The sequence below is a fragment of the Acinonyx jubatus genome, chromosome B4, assembly GCF_027475565.1.
Source record: "Acinonyx jubatus isolate Ajub_Pintada_27869175 chromosome B4, VMU_Ajub_asm_v1.0, whole genome shotgun sequence".
Taxonomy (NCBI): domain Eukaryota; kingdom Metazoa; phylum Chordata; class Mammalia; order Carnivora; family Felidae; genus Acinonyx; species Acinonyx jubatus.
In genome coordinates, this window is record NC_069387.1 from 122477646 (window position 1) to 122495470 (window position 17825).

Below are 17825 nucleotides of genomic sequence, written 5' to 3' on the forward strand. Positions count from 1 at the left end.
CAACAACAGATGTTGGTGAGGATGCAGAGAAAGAGGATCTCTTTTGCATTGCTTGTGGGAATACAAACTCTGGAAAACAGTATGAAGGTTTCTAAAAAAATTAAAAATAGAACTACCCTATGTCCCAGCAACTGCACTACTAGGTATTTATCCAAGGGATACAGCTGTGCTGTTTTGAAGGGCCACATGCACCCCAATGTTTATGGCAGTACTATCAACAATAACCAAAGTATGGACAGAGCCCAAATGTCCTTCAATAGATGAATGGATAAAAAAGATGTGGTATGTATATGTATATGTGTATATACTCAGCAACCAAAAAGAATGAAATTTTGCCATTTGCAACTATGTGGATGGAACTAGAGGGTATTATGCTAAGCAAAATGAGTCAGAGAAAGACAAATATCATAGGACTTCACTCATATGAGAAGCTGAACATACAAAACAGATAAACATAAGGGAAGGGAAGCAAAAATAATATAAAAACAGGGAGGGGGACAAAACATAAAAGACTCTTAAATATAGAGAACAAACAGAGGGCTGCTGGAGGGGTTGTGGGAGAGGGGATGAGCTAAATGGGTGAGGGGCATTAAAGAATCTACTCCTGAAATCACTGTTGCACTATACGCTAACTTGGACGTAAATTAAAAAATTAATTAACTTTAAAAAATAACTGTACATTTTAACACCAAGAATGAAGAAGGGAGCGGTGCCTGGCTGGCTCAGCTGGAAGAACTTGATCTTGGAGTTGTGAGTTTGAGCCCCATGTTGGGTGTAGAGGTTACTTAAAATGAATAAATAAATTAAAACTTAGAAAAAATATTATATGGGGTGCCTGGGTGGCACAGTTGGTTGAGCATCTGACTTCAGCTCAGGTCATGATCTTGCAGTTCATGAGTTTGAGCCCCACATCGGGCTCTCTGCTGTCAGCACAGAGTCCGATTCAGATCCTCTGTCCCTCTCTCTCTGCCTGCGCCCCTACTCATACTCTCTCTCTCTCAAAAACAAACATCTAAAAAAATAAATACAATAATTAAAAAAAAAAAAAGAATGCAGAAGACAGTCTTTCCATTAAACACTTTTAGATTAATGAAGAACTCACTCCATGTTCCCCATAAAAGTACTGTCATGGGACAGCACTGGTCTACAGAGTCACATCAGAGAACCACTGACTTAAAGAAATATAAACTAATAATACCAGATACTCCTTATGAATTCAACTTTGGTCACAAAAATGAAAAACACTAGTTCAAATTGCTTGTTTTTAAAAGTTAGGTGGGGCGCCTAGGGTAGCTCAGTCGGTTAGGCGGCCGACTTCGGCTCAGGTCATGATCTCGCGGTCCGTGAGTTCGAGCCCCGCGTCGGGCTCTGTGCTGACAGTCGGAGCCTGGAGCCTGCTTCAGATTCTGTGTCTCCCTCTCTCTGACCCTCCCCCGTTCATGCTCTGTCTCTGTCTCAAAAATAAATAAACGTTAAAAAAAAAATTAAAAAAAAAAAGTTAGGAAAAGCAGCATATTGTATGTGTGATTTACTACATCATTATCTTGGAGAAAACCTGTTCTTGGTGCTGGAGGAGGCATTGTTTGATTGCAAAGGCTAAATAATACACTTGAAAAATCCAACAGAGCTGTGAGTTACCAGGCCTGTCCTGCCTAATTACTAAGAAAGGCACTAAATGAGAGCTTAATACTTTGTTATCTTCCCACAACAAAACTGTTTTGAGTTAATCTGTTACCAGCATTCTCACAGTTAGTCAAAAAATCTCAAAACTCGTCCATCAGGTGGGTATATTTATATAAATATATTTGTATAAATTGTATGTATTCGTATACTGTGCATTCTGCTCCCTTCCGTTTTCTCTTTGACTATGTTTTCTGGTTAGTTATTCAAATGTAGGTAGTTACCACGGAGGATGTATTATGTGGTCAGTTAGTTTTCAGAGAGGTTAGGGCAGACCTCAGCTGACATACAAAATTATTTTCTAGTTTCATAAAAAATTTTGGTTCATTCTTTTGAATAATACTCAGTAAGTACTTAATTGTTTAATTGTACAATCAGTTCATAAAGAAAGATCATGTCTAGTTAATTTGCTTTTTGCAGCACCTAGGCAACAAGTTGACTTTAAGTATTTTCATTTTAAGATCTAAACCTGTGTAAACTTAAATCCTCACCAATTTCTCTCAATGATCAACTCCTTTCACTTAAGCAAAAATTATGTTTAAAAGTCTTTTAGATATCAGTTTCATGACCTGAACACTTCAGGTTCCCCATTTCTTATCCACAATTCCCTTTTCCTAAGGTTTTCCATCAAATCACCTTTCTCAGAGCTCATCCCAATAAGCTCTTAAACAATCATCCCTCTGGTTTTCTCATGTTCACCCCGACACCACTCTCTGCCATTTTGCTGTGACCTCATGCTAACTCCTCCTTCCTTGAATGCTCATCAGAACCTGGGAGGACACTCTAGTCCCATCTATGGGGATCACAGACCTTGACTACTGATCTGTACTGAAGAAGTCTCTTCTCATTTGAGCTAGCCCTACCACTTTTACTGAAATCATTTCTCATTTTTAGCCCTTGATTTCATTAGTCTCATCCACTGGGCTCCCTATATCGCTTATTTTGGGTTCCTAATGTTTCACAATAACTCACTGCCTTCTACTAGATTACCAAACCCAGGTAAATTATTCGCTCTCCTCTAAACTTCCTTCATTCAATCCAATCTCCTTTATTCAGCTTTTCCACTTCTATACTTCCTACCAAATTGTTCCTAACAGCCAGGAACAATTCATCTCATTCAAAAGGTGATGATAAAAGTATACCACCTCAAAGAAATCTACCCGGGGCACCTGGGTGGCTCAGCTGGTTAAGCGACCAACTCTTCATTTTGGCTAAGGTTATTGCTTCTCGGCCTTTTGGCCAAGATCAAGTGTTGATTTTGGCTCAGGTCATGATCTCATAGTTTATGAATTCAAGCCCGCATGTGGGGCTCGGTGCTGACAGCGTGAAGGCTGCTTGAGATTCTGTCTCTCCCTCTCTCTCTCTCTACCCCTCCCCCACATGCATGTGCTCTCTATCAAAATAAACACTTAAAAAAAAAACTACCCAAATTAATGTAGGATTAAAGGTACAGAGAGGAAAGAACAGTGAAAATTTATTGCCAACAATAATTAGAAATTTTCCTATCACAGTTTTAAAGAGAGAATTTAAAAAAAATTTTAAGTTTTTATGTTATTCTTTGAGACAGCATGCACGTGAGGGGGGCTAGTGAGGGGGGAGAGCAGTGGGGAGGGGGGTGTGTAGCAAGAGACAGAGCAAGAGAGAGCGAGAGACAGAGAGAGAGAGAGAGAGAGGGAGAGAATCCCAAGCAGGGCTCAATCCCATGAACCTTGAGATCATGACCTGAGTTGAAATCAAAAGTGGGACGCTTAACTGACTGAGCCACCTAAGCACCCCGGGAATTTTTCTTTTAAATGAAAGGTATCCATTTGGTTTCCCAATGCCAACTCCCACATGGCACAGATGACATGTTGTGTTTCTTATGATATTTGAATGTATCACTTGGCCCTCAAAAGGTAAAAAATCAATTTGTAATATAAAAGAAATCTCCAGAATTCCAAATGCACCCTCTTGGCTTGGCAGAGGTATATATTTCATGGTATCCAGTTAAGAATGTAGAACTAGGGGGAGAAAAGCATATAAATGTCTTCTGCTCATGTCCCGTAGCTAAACAAGGAAAAGGAACCATCCCACAGTAACAATTCTAAGAATGAAGGTGAGCCCACTTAATAACTATCCCACAGGCTTTATAAGGGGTTAAGTCTCAAATTGGTCCAAACAACAGATGAGCTATAGTAATTTACATATCTCATAATTTTTATCATTTTTGAGCTCATTTAAAGGTAGTTGGAGGGGCCCCTGGGTGGCTCAGTTGGTTAAGCGTTGGACTTTTGATTTTGGTTCAGGTCATGATTTCATAATTGTGAGATCAAGCCCCATGTCAGGCCTGAGCATAGAGCGTGCTTAAGATTCTCTGTCTCGGCGGGGGGGGGGGGGGGGGGGGGGGGGGGCCTGGGTAGCTCAGTCAGTTGAGCATCCGACTTCGGCTCAGGTTACAAACTCGTGGTTCATGAGTGCAAGCCCCACGCTGGGCTCTGTGCTGACAGCTCAGAGCCTGAAGCCTGCTTTGGACTGTGTGTTTCCTTCTCTCTTTGCCCTTCTGCTGCTCATGCTCTCTCTCTCCCTCCCTCAAAAAATAAATAAACATTAAAAAAAAATTTTTTAATAAAATTAAAAAAATAAAAAAATATTCTCTTTCTCCCCCTCTGCCCCTGCCTCACTCTTTTTCTCTCTCTCAAAAAAAAATAATAAATAAAATTTAAGAATGGTTTATTTAGAAGGATACGTCAAAATCAAGCTAATGATTCAACTAAAACATATCCCAGAGTTAAGCCATTTCTACTTATTGAGAAAATGTTGACAGAATAAATATGTGTGTCCAAAGAACTATGTGTATTGCATAAACAAAGTACAGTTTATTCTACCAAGTGCCATCAGTTAGATTACATCTAGTCCCTATCAAACCAACCAACTGAAAAATGAGGAAAAAATTCAACCATTTAACTAGATATTCTGATTAAATTCAGAGCAATACACAAATAGTTTTAATAACACAGGAAGCCAACTATTACCAAGAACATCAGTTAGTGCTACTGTTTGAAAAAAACTTGAGGAATAGTAGGGTGGCAAACAAGTTTAATCAGAGAACTCTGTTTTGAAGTTGAGAAAGCGCTTTTCAACAACAAAACAGTTTATTTCTCCTACTCTGTCCTCAACATTTCTTACACGTATCTTATTCAAAACTTACCACTTAACACTCTCTCCTTCAATTGACAAGCTATTGACATTCATTAATTTCCTGCAAACTCCTGCTGAGAACATCACCTTCTCATCAATCATTCATGTATAAAGTCATAAGAAACTTTAGAAATAATAGCTACAGACAGAGTTGCTACTGAAAACTGGTATTTTTCTTTTCTTTAATAAATATTGAGGCCCCCCCTTTTTTTTTACTTCAGCAGCAAGGAAACTGATAGCTATAGTTAAAATTCAAATCTATGATTAATGTATTCATCTTAATGTTATACTCCTAGTTTTACTTTGTCTAGTACTAGTCTTGTAATTCTTTTTTTAAAAAGCCAACATTTCTTGTAGGTGTTGTTTTTTTATAAACTGACTCAACACCTCTGTGTAAAAGATAGTGTACATAAGAATAAAACATAAATAATGCATTTCCTTACCAGTGTTCTCTGGCACCTGTAAGTCTAAAATACCTAAATTTAGAAAGTAAGTAATGACTTCATCAGCATTTCAAATTAGTAAACATTTTTCCAAACTCCTACAAAAGTATACTTTCATACTTTTCCCCCATGACACATCCTTATATTCTTACAGAGAATTCAACCCTGAAAAGGTAAACCCACTTCTAGACCAACATAAAATTTACCATCAGCTCTGCGTATAATTGAACTAAAAATTGAAAATGAACTCTTTCAGAATTTTAAGGTACAGAAAGGATGCCAATGTTCCAAAGTTTAAAAGAAAAAAAATCCTATTTTTAAGAACAGAGAAAGGAAGAAAAATCTGATGTGTCAAAATTTAAAAGAAAAACGAAACTTTCTTTTTAAGAAAAGAGAAAGGAAAAAATGATTTGCCACAGATGAAGTCAGCATTTTTTTCTACATTTTAAGACCAGGAGTGTCACATAATTTTCACAGTATCTCATTGCAACTATTTACTTAAAGCACTTCTACTCACCCACAGCTCCCCCCTCCCCCGGCCCCAGATCTCAGAGGTGAAGCAGTGAACTGATGGGCCGGCCATATTACATTACCTTCCAAAGTGATAAAACAGCACAACTCCCTCGCGGAGGTGTTCCTCAGGCGGCAGCCTAACACCACCTTCCCCCGCTGGGACACCTGCACAATGGCACCGCCCAGAAAGATGAAGTTGATCTTCTACCTTCCCAGGCTGTGCTTTCCCTCAAGGGTGCTCCCTGGTACATAGCGCTGTGAAGTCAGTTCAAGTGCACAGACTCAGTACAAGAGACGATACACAGATGAGGTAAACTACAGGTACACAGTGTTATGTTACTTGATTATCTTGGCAACAAAGTGAAACAATGGCCTAACTCAGTATCTTTACTCCCTGCAATCAAGTCTCTTCTCTACCCTTTGGTCAGGGCTGTGTACCTTTTTACTCAAATACCAGTTGGGTGGGGGGAGGCTCTGGGTCCAACTTGAAGTTCAAGCTAACTATACTCAAAGCCACCTAAAAACCAGCCTAGTTGTCATGATGATCTTTGCTCGTAAAAATATCCTGACTACCCTTCCTTCTTTCCCTGCTCATTTGAAACTGTTCTTCTAATTCCCACTAGCACAGAGGGAGGTTTTTTTAATTTTTTTTTTTTTTTGGTCTTCAGTGCAAAAAAAAAAAAAAAGAAGAAGAAGAAGAGGCAAAGATACACAAAAATTGTTTATTCTGGAAACTCATCATTCCGAGATAATCACTGATGACATAGTGGTATATAACTTTACTATATTTTAATATATATATATTTTTTTCAAAACAAAAATAGGTTTATATTGTACATATTATTTTACATACTGCCTTTTGCATTTCATAAAATATCCCCCCAAATTTCCTTATCAATATTATTCTACTGAGTTACTATTAACGGTTACTTACAATTTCCTCTTTCTAAAATTCCTCAGAGCTCTAAAATTGCCTCTTCCTTCCTACTTCTCCCTCTGCACTCGTCTCTCAATAAGAACAGCACAACCAAAAAGCAACAGCCTTCATTTAAAGAACACAACCTAAACACTGCCAGATAGCTGACAAACGGTTGCATTCATTTTCCATAGCCATGATTTCATTTATACTTTATACTTGTTACGTAATTGCAGATGAATAACTACATGTGCCCACCAAGCTGCAAAGCAGGGCCAGATTACCACCAAGTCTATGGCAGGTCTCCCTCATAATCCATCACATCTAATTCAAAATGACTCATATAATTCAAAGTAACTCCAGGGACTCCTAGGTGGCTTAGTTGGCTAAGTGTCCCGACTCTTGATCTCAGTTCAGGTCTTTTTCTCAGGGCTGGGAGTTCAAGCCCTGCACTGGGCTCCACACTGGGTGTGGAGACTACAGTAATAATAATAATAATAATAATAATAATAATAATAATAACAACAACACCCCCAAAGTAAGAGTCACAAAAAGGTATTATTTTTCCCAAGACTACCTCACTGTTTCTTTAAAAAACATTAATTTTTTTCTCTCTCTTTTGGTACTTCCTTGCTAATGCTCAAACACATGCTTGGATTGCCTAGTAAGCACTGCCCCCAGGGTTGAGAAAGGGATAGGTTTTGTTCTAAAGAGTAATAGCATTTAGAATTCAGATTACAAAATCTATTCACAAAATCCCATACCTGAGTATACAGATTTCAGTTAAGTACGTTTTGAAAAGGAGAGAATATTAACTGTCTGTTCAAAGTTGTAGACCCGATGTGGAATCACTGGCAAATGCGTTATGCTGTGTTTGAAACTGTACAAAGCTTACCGAGATATTTACTATGCTTTCATTAAATGGGTTAATCAATAACGGGGCTTGCACTGAGTGATTTTATGGGGAAATTTCAAGTGACTCATTTAGCACATCTCCACACTTCAATTAAGAGAGATGAGCTTCTTACAAAAACTTAAATGTCAAGAAGTGTCCACACGCCAATGATATTGACAGTAGTTAAGTCAAACTGCTGTGTCTTAAATCCTGACTTTTACTAGCTGTGGGATCTATGCCTCTATATCTCCGTTTCCTCAAACAAACCAACAAACAAACCAACAAACAAACAAACAAACAAACCTCCCTAACTGGGTTTTCATAAAGATTAAATGACTTAATACACGTAAAATACTTACATCAGTGTACTGAGTCTTCAAAATATGTTTAGCTAATTATCATTATGCATCATTAGTTTTATACTTTATAAAAGGTTCAAAACCTAATATTCCACCTCTTTCTCCCCATACTAGGGAATATACTATACCATACAATCACAAAGATATTATAAATTGCTAGGTTGAACCCCTGGCTTATAACTTTCAGATCAACTGTTTTGTCCCAATTTTCTCTAAAAAAAATAAACTGAGGTTAAATATTTATCTTTTATACAACTTATCCAATCTTGCTTTTAATTACACTGCCAGTATGCTATAAAGTGGTGTGTGCGTGTGTGTACATATATATTTATATACATATATATATATTGACCAGTTTGTACATACACTAAACAGTACACGTACTGAACAATACGGGTCTTCAGGAAACCGGTACTTTAAAAGAAAAAAAGAAAATGAAAGCTGAAATAGGAAGTAGCTCTAATATTGTTGTTAAGTTTACACACCATACCTGGTGTATCTTTCATTTTTAAAACGATATCTAAATAACATTTTTACAGTTTACAGGGAACACAGACTACCTTAAACCACACCGTAAGGTTTATTGCAGACTGAAAACTAAGTCTACTCAACCAGAACATGAAGCACTAGAAAGACAGAATCCATCATGAGTCTGCTTGGGGTTATTTTGAAACCTTATCATCTGTGAATGCTACAGTACAAGAGTTTTCTGCTTTAAAAAAAAAGAAAAGAAAAGAAAATTCAAATGTTATTAAAAATTCTTTGTTAATTATTTATCTAAAAACATAGAGGAAAGTGGCAGAGTGTGAAGAAAGTAGCAGACAGCACTCTGGACTCTCACATAGTCTTTTTTCGAAAACCTGGGAGACAGACACGCTCATACCCTGCAGTTTGGGAAACTGAGTCTTGAAGAGGTAACGTAATATGCCCAAGTTGTAAAGTTAGTAAGATAAAGATACAGGACTTGAATTCATGACTTGCTGACTAACCAGCTCATGATAAGGAAGATGCTACAGGCGTTCTCTGTGTTATGATCCTTCTGTCCCAGAGCAGGCCATGGGGGACAAGGATTACAGAACCAAGATCCTTCCAATACTCGTTCTCAACTCTGCTCATGCCCAACACTGGAATGCAGTAAATTGGATTCAAGTTATTTTTTAACACAGCTGATGGTTCAAGAATGAAAACAGCTCCTTCTGAAGTCTCATCCCTAACTCACAGGTGAATTCTCTGCATTTTCTTCTATTATTCAATTAATAAGTTAACAAGTATTTCCTGAAGACCCAGAAATGTAGCGGTATCATAAATTGCCCTTTTATAAGTCACATATAAGACCACTTCTATCTTAGTAGTACCTGCCCCCCCCCCCCCGCCGCAAATGCTCTTTCTTTGCAAAACATTATTGCCCTTATTTACACGAAGGTCATCCTTTACTAGTTTATGAGCTTTTGATACAAAATTCTGCGTATTTCCTATTCAACATTAGTCAAAATGTAGGTGTTCACTAAATACCTGTTGAAGGAAGGAATGAACAAAACAATGGTGAACAAAACCTTAAAGAACAGGTAAGATTTAGGTGCGCCTGCGTGGCTCAGTCGGTTGAGCGTCCAATTTCAGCTCATGTCATGATCTCATAGCTTGTGGGTTTGAGCCCCACCTCAGGCTCTGCACTGACAGCTCAGAGTCTGGAGCCTGCTTCGGAGTGTATCTCCTTCTCTCTCTGCCCCTTCCCTGCTCATACTGTCTCTCTCTCTCTCTCTCAAAATAAATAAACATAATAATAAAAAAAATTTAAAGAACAGGTAAGATTTAGAGAAATGGGAAAAAAGGTAGGGGTTGGGGGAGAGTGGATTCCAACAAGGTGACTGGTTACCATCCATAAAACTGCTGGGGAAAATAGACAGGTCTATGTGGAACATTCACGTCACTATGTAGCAAAATGGTGAACTGGGTAAGATCTGGAATTCCTTAGTAGGGTGTTTAGGACTTCCTTTTCTTATTTATTTATTTATCTATCTATCTATCTATTTATAGCAAGCAGGAGAGAGGGGCAGAGAGAGAGAGAGAGAATCCCAAGCAGGCTCCTATTTATTTATTTATAGTGAGCAGAGGGTGGGGGGAGGGGGCAGAGAGAGAGAGAGAGAGAGAGAGAGAGAGAGAGAATCCCAAAAAGGCTCCACCTCCATGCCCAGTGAAGAGCCCAACATGGGGCTTGATCCCATGACCCTGGGATCATGACCTGAGCTGAAACCAAGAGTCAAATGCTCAACCCACTGGGCCACTTAGGTGCCCCTAAACATTTACTTTTAATGCAGAGCAATTATTTAAGTTAAACCCTATGTGAAATCCCTATATATAAAACAGGAACAGACAAAGCAGTACAGAGTGAAGCACCCTGCTTCCCATCCACTAGGTCTCTACCTACCTAACTTGAGAAGACCCAGAAGCCCCCCATGAGAGCACAATTTGAAATACACTGGGTTAAAGAAAGGTCTGGAAGGGCAGATACCAAAGTGCTCAGAGTATTTACTTCTAAAGAACCAGGTTGGCCTCGGTCGTGGGGTAGGGTAAGGAAGGACTTGAAACACCACTCTCGCTTTTTAAATCCTGTATATTTTTATATTATCTGTACTTTTGCTTATATTGAGCACTTTTTTTAAAAGTTTATTTATTTATTTATTTTGAGATAGAGAGCAGACACGAGTGTTAGCGGTGGAGGGGCAGAGAGGAGAGAGACAATCCCAAGTAGGCTCTGCACTGTCAGTACAGAGCCTGACTAGGGGCTTGATCTCACAAACCACAGGATCATGACCTAAGCCGAAATCAAGAGTTGGACTGTTAAGTGACTGAGCTACCCAGGGGCCTTTATTGAGCCCTTTTTATTTTTTAATTTAAAAAGTAATAAATAAGAAACCATTGCTCTAAAATGGCACTTTCAATGGTTAAATTTCAAGTGCACTGCCACATTGTAATGAATCATTTCCCTATAGCAGGGCATTTTCTTGACTAAACTACATTGCACCGAAAATGAACATCTTGGTGCATAATAATTTCCCATATTTAGAATGATTTCCTGAGGATAAATTTATACAAGTTAGCAGCTTCAATTTAGGTTCTACAATGCACTGCTTAAAATAGGACTCTGTAGAACATAAAAATACAAGACTCAGTAAGTATTTTTAAAAAAGCCATCCCATATTAGCAAAATTAGATTCTAGCACTCATGTTTAAGCTACATAAAATCTAATTTACAAAACTAATTAGCCAAGTTTCCACATCTCAAAAGTATATTAAAGAGAAATTTGAATCAGAACTTGAAATCTTTCTACCTTTCATGAATTTTTCATAACTTCTCTTGCCACTTATCGAAACCATACACTTAAAGAATTTTTCCTTCACAGTTGGGTTTCACAATCTAATTCTGTGAAGTCACAGTACTGTGACAGTACAATCATTCTCTGGCAACAAACTGACATCATTAAATTCTTATTTGTAAGTTCTTTGGGTGTATGGATGTTCTATTTTTACTTCTTCTAAAACCAAAATTTATTCTCTGTTGCCTCTCCACTAAGCTCATATGATTGATACATTTTAATCTAATTTATTCTCTTTGTTCCTAACCATCTTTATAAAACTGTCTTCTGGTGAGTGCTCCGAAAATGCCCATCCAAACAAAATATAAACGACTGCTAGATTGCCTCCTCGTATGAACAATCTGTCATTGCTCTGCAGTCCTTGGGAAGAAAAACTCCCAGATCAGAAAGTCTCTTCTTTTTCTTGTCTCTGCTACTGCTTTAGAATAACATTAGAGTACTTTTTGTTAAATATTATCTTTTAAATAAATCAATATGATTCTATCACTAACATGATTCCAAATGAGAAAACAAGAATTGATGGGGGTGGAGGGGAAGGGGAGAGAAAGAGAGAGGGAGAGGGACAGAGGGAGAGAGAGAATCATAAGCATGGGGCTTGATCCCACAACCCTGGGATCATGACCTGAGCTGAAATCAAGAGTCAGACGCCCAACCAATGGAGCCACCCCAGGCACCCCCCAAAAAAGAATTTCTAATAAAACCTTTTTCTTTTTCCAAAAGCAAGTATTATTAGAAACATCAAGGTCATTTCTACTACCATGTAACAGTTTTAATACACAGGATATTTAGACTCTATCAACAAAGATTTACTTAATCCCTACTGGGTACCAAGCACTAAGCTAAATGCCAGAGGTTCAACATGAGACAGATCTTGCCGTCAGTGCAAAGGCACTTAGGCAGACAATAAGTCTTTATGAAATGGGAGGTTCCATTTCATAGAAGAAAGATTCTTTAGAAAAAATAGATTAGAACCAAATTTGGAATACCTGTAACACTGGGCCAAGGAATTTGCGGTTTGTATTTGAGTAGAGAAAGACCAGGCACTCAGAAGTATCTCTGGAAAATAATTAATCTAATCAGACCCTTTTCAGTGGCTTCTCATTTCCTCTAAAATAAATCCAAATTCTTTAACAAGGTTAACTAAATCCTGTATAATCATTCCCATCCACCTTTGCCTGTGGTCACACAGGCTTTTTGTCTATTTCCTCTATTGCAGACATTTTCAAACTTTACATATTACAATCTAGTAACTATGTGTGACACATTTTCTTTTTTAAAAGATGCAGATCACAGGGGCGCCTGGGTGGCTCAGTCGGTTAAGTATCCAACTTCAGCTCAGGTCATGATCTCATGGTCTGTGAGTTCGAGCCCCACATCAGGCTCTGTGCTGACAGCTCAGAGCCTGGAGCCTGCTTTGGATTCTGTGTATGTCTCTCTCTCTCTGCCCCCCCCCTCAAAAATAAAATAAAAACATTAAAAAAAAATTTTTTTTAATAAATAAATAAATCAAAGATGCAGATCACAACCCACTAAACTGAATTTACAATCTACTGGTAGCTGCCCAGGAGCCTGCAGTTTGAAAAATACTGCTTTAGTAAACCACCCTCTCTCTCCCTTCTTGGCCTTTCCGTATGTTCCTTTTTCCTGAAACTCTTGCTCATCCTCACTCTTCCCTTTCACCTGGCTACTTCCTATTCCACTTTGTGACCTTGGGGCTCAGCCATCACTTCCCCTGACCCTCTCAGATTGGGTCCCCCTCCTCTGGTCCCAAAATACTCTAAGCTTTCTAACATTTATTACGCTTTATTGTAATTGTTTCTGCACTAACTGTCTCTCTAGGCTGTAAACTCCATGAGAACAAGGACCCATTCTTGTTCACTGCTGAATCCCAAGGGCCCAGCCCAGTGCCTATTAGACACTCAGTAAATAAATATTGGAGGAGTAAAACAAGTTAGGAAAAAGACTTAATAATCTATACATTTAACCATACAATGAAATGATCACCCACTTAAAAAAACTCTTCCAAGGAAAACATGACCTCAGCTCCAATTTTATAAATGATTAATTTCCTAGGCTAGTCTCCGAAACGCAAGAGGATGGCTGCTTATTTTTCTAATGACAGCAGAACCTTCACTCCTCTGAGTAGGAGAAATCGGGATTGAAGGGGGGCCATGGAAGGGACACTTTTCTCTTACCCCAGCAGCAATTCCTCTGAGAAAGTGATTTACCTAAGGGCTAAGATAAGAATAAAGGTCAATATTCCAGACAGGCCCCGCCCCCAAGCTCTCACTGGCTGTCTGGAACTTGGACGCCTTCAAAGAAAGTTTCCTTTCCCATTCCAACTCCTAGAAGGTAAACTTCCTGATTCAGGACTTTCCCTCCCTGCAGGTGAGACCTGTACTTTAGGTGCTACAGTTGCCTCTAGGTAGGCAAATTAAGAAGGAATAGAGAAAGCAGGGATCTAAACTAAGTTTCCAATCCAGCTTTACCAGAAATAACAAACTATTTTAACAGTATTTTCATCTTCATCTGGTTTCTTTACTCTGATCTCAAGGAACCAGGATCTGGAGACAGAAGGGGTGTAATTGGCACACTGAAAAGCTTACATATGCACAACAGTCATCGCAATCTGACTTCAGGGTCCTAGGAGGAGAGTAGCATGGAGAAGCAAGGTGGGGAAAAGGGGAAGAGGAATGGAATGAAGGAGAAAAAGGTTCTTCCACTTGTGCTATTTAGAATTTCTCTTGGGCAAAAATATCTCGATATATTGAATCTATCTTCATATCCTACAACCTTCCCTTCCAAATTCTCATTCTTGCTTTTCTTGACTCTTCTTCCAGACCTTTTATGCTGTTCAAAGATCTCCATTTTCAACACCCACACTTTTAGAAATACAGCAAGTTTTGCCAAACCCGCAAAATGTTCCATGATCTCACACTACTTACCTCTCTTATCCTTCTTCAAGTCAAAATTCCCATTTCCTCAGTGTAGCTGATCAAGGGGAAAGCAATCTGAATAAATCCATTCACATTAAGATAGAATAACTGATTGACAGTCCTAGCCTTTGAACCCTACTGGAGATATATATACCTTATATATATTAAAACACATACAGTATTTTTAAGTTACAGAAATCTAACTACAATAATCTCAGAGAAAAGATGAGAGGTGCCTAGAAGTCCACCATAAAGGAGGCAGGGTCTGCTCTGACCACCATTTCCCAGGGATCATGTCCCCAAATTGTTCCTACTTTTCATTGTCCTCGACTCTCAGTCCTTAATAAGTGACACTAAAAACTCCAGAGTGCAGAGAAGGCCACCTTGGAAAACATTTGTAGCCTCGGGACATTTACGTATCCTTTGGGTGAGTCAGTAACAAACTATTAGTTTGGATGGGTGATATTTTCAACATGTTTGATAATCATTCCATTAGCTAAAAGAAAAACATACACTCAGCTTATACAGTGAAATTATGCATTCTATGAAGGAAGTCAATGAGGCATAAAAGGGTTAAATGTTTCCATTATTATATAATTTAGTAGTTGAAAAGCAGGATTGGGCTTTTCTTCACACTTTTATTCAGCTGCTTATCCATTAATTCCACTTGGAAATCTTTAATTTTATTTTCTATAACATTTCTGAAATTTGGAAGTATACTTTTGAACAGTCACATTAGGATAATAGGAAAGTGAGCCTGAACTCCTGAGAGACAGGTGCCGTGTCTTTTCCAGTGGTTTTTGCTATAAAAGAGCTGAGGCTAACGCTGAATTTGTGTGTACTCAGAAATTAACCACGAAATAAGCATAGTTGCGTTCATTCAGCTCTAAGTGGCTCTTAACTTCAGTGCCATCAGAAAAATTTGCCCCCCCCCCCACAGATGAATACAACTGTAATAAAACTACACGAACTTAGTAAAATAAGACCTTCCACTTTGCTTGAGCAGGTAAGTATATGAAATTTTAATTGAATCACTGGTGTTTGCCATTTTTTATTAGTTTGTTTAGCTAGCCATCAATCCAAGTTATTTGTAATTACAGTGATAACTGGGACTTTTTTCAAACCAAGCAAAGAATATATGAAAACACCAACTGTGTGTGGTCTCTCTTGTGGCTTTTCTCAAGATACCAGAAAGGGAAACAGGCAGTAAGACACCCAAGAATTGACAGGTCGGGTATTCTGAAAAAAGCATAAATGGCACTTTGTTTCCCCCAAGTAGAAGCACCATGTCACTTGCTATCAGGTTGGTTGGCTTTTTTAAAGTTTACTAGCCCCCAAACCTAAAATTTCGTCCACAAATGAACAATACAACAGTAAAAAGACAAACACCCGACATGTAAGAAAAAAGACAACCCAATTAAAATATAGACAAAGGATACGAAGAGACATTTCTCCAAAGAAGCCGTACAAACAGCAAATAAGAACACGAAAAGATGCTCAACATGATTGGTCATCAGGTAAATGCAAATCAATACCACTTCCCACCCACTAGCATAGCTATAATAAAAACTACCCAATAGACAGTAACAAGTGTTGGCCAACAGGTGGAGAATTTGGAACCCTCATACACTGTTCGGCAGGAATGTAAAAGGTTGCAGCTACTATGGAAAAGTTTGGCTGTTCCTCAACAAGCTAATCATATATACACCCAAGAAAAATGACAGCATATGCCCACATAAAAACCTGCACACAAATACTCATAGCAACATTATTCACAATGACCCAAAGTGGAAACATCCTTAATGTCCATCAGGTGATGAATGGATAGACAATATCTGAAACTATGCTACACCAATACAACGGAATAGTACCCAGCCATGAAAAAGAATACGGATACACGCTACAAAACGGATGAACCCTGAAAACACTTTGCTATGTGAAAGAGGCCAGACACAAAAAGTCACCTACTGTACGATTCCATTCATATGAAATTTCCAGAACAGGCAAATCCTTAGGTAAAGGACGTAGATTAATGGTTGCCAGAGGGTGGGCTAAGGGAGAAATGAGAAATGGCTGCTAATGGGTCAAAGGGTTTCATTTTGACGTGATGCTAATGTTCAGGATAGTGGTGATAGTTGCAAAACTTTGTGACTATGTGAAGGCCGCACTTTCGAAAGGGCGAATTTTACGGTGTGTGCAGTATATCTCAATTAAAAAAAAAAAAAACCCAAGTGCTCATTTACAGACAGACGACACGTAATATGCATGTAAATGGTAAATACATAATTACATACGAACATATGATCTCTCCATGTAGATGCACGTTTGGGGGGGGGGGGGGTAACTGAGATGCGTGTATTTCACTTACATAAAGAAAAGAATCAAAGAGGGCGGGGACACAGAGCAACTGCGGAGCCCTGAAGCAGCGGAGCCGGGGTGTGCCCCGAGCCCGCCTGGCGGCGTCTCCAGCCCAACTCACCTTCCACCCATCACTCGGCCACCACCCGCTGCCGGGCCCAGCGGGGCTCGGGGCCGCCCGCCCGTCCAGCCGCGGCTGCCGGCAGCCGGCGCCCAGGGCCAGCCTGCGGTCCCGCCCGAGGTGGGGCAGGCGCGGGGGCCCGAGGGGGTGGGGAGACACGGCGGCTCGGGAGGGGCGCGCCGGCCCTCCCCGTCGCCCCGGCCGCTGGGTCCCGAGCCCGGTCCCGCCCCTCCTCCCTCCAGTACCTGGGATGCGCCCGAGCCCGGCGCCGCGGCCAAAGCCCAGACTTCCCCTCCATTATCACCTGCCCCGGAGCGCGGCCGCGGCGGCCGGTGTAGAGAGGGGACCCCGCCTCCTCAGACGCGACCGGGGCACCCGGGGCGGGGGACGGAAGGAGCATTCACCTGGTCCCCCGCGGCGGCGGCGGCGGCGGCGGCTGGCGGCTGCCCCGGGCCGCGGCTCCTTCCTGCTCGCGCGCCTCCTCGCGCCCTCGCCGGCCCGGCGCTGACAGCCCGGGAGCCGGCGCCCGCGGCCCGCTCGCTCCCCGCCCCCGCGCGGCCGCCCCGCGCACGCGCAGCCGCGCCGCCGCCCCAGGGGAAGCGAGCGCCTGGTGATGTGGCCGCGGGGGCGGCAACCTGGAGCGCGAGCGCCGCCCCCTCCCGGACCCCTGGCCGCCCCCTGAAAGCCGCGGGCCCGGGGCGAGAGCGAGGAGAGCACGGGGTCGGGGGCATGGGGTGGGGGGTGGGGGGTGGGGGGTGAGGGAGGGAAATCTTCGGGGAGCCCTACCCGGGAGGGAAGGGCTGTGGCCTTTCGGGAGCCCCCTCCATCCCCGCAGACCCACGCCCATCCACATCGCCAGATGCTCCTAGGTCCGAACCCCCGAATCTATGACTCATGATTTCTGTTCTCAGACCAGGGGCCTCCTGGTGGCTGGGTTCGTGTTTCCTTCTCGTAGACTGGAATGAAAACCAAAGCGTTTGCAACTCTCCGCCGGCCTTTCCGCGGAGCAGCGCAGCAGGGGCCGAGCCGGAGCCGAGGCCGGAGAGAGAAGGG

General features: G+C 40.9%; 1 protein-coding gene across 5 annotated transcripts in view; it reads right to left on the reverse strand.

The window, feature by feature from the left end:
* The window catches only part of SLC41A2 (solute carrier family 41 member 2), a 123360-nt gene extending 106061 nt beyond the window's left edge, over positions 1-17299 (reverse strand). Inside the window, exons 1-2 of one of the 5 annotated variants that reach the window (XM_053226676.1) lie at positions 11313-11795; positions 5894-6068 (exon numbers count right to left, since the gene is read on the reverse strand). The gene's annotated coding sequence lies outside the window, so the exon portion shown is untranslated. Of the gene's footprint in view, positions 1-4120; positions 4248-5893; positions 6069-7493; positions 7862-8335; positions 8354-11312; positions 11796-17176 lie in introns of those variants that run through there. The other 4 variants (XM_053226675.1, XM_015068815.3, XM_027070952.2 and 1 more) reach the window with 4 other exon arrangements.
* Between the last annotated feature and the right edge of the window lie 526 nt (positions 17300-17825).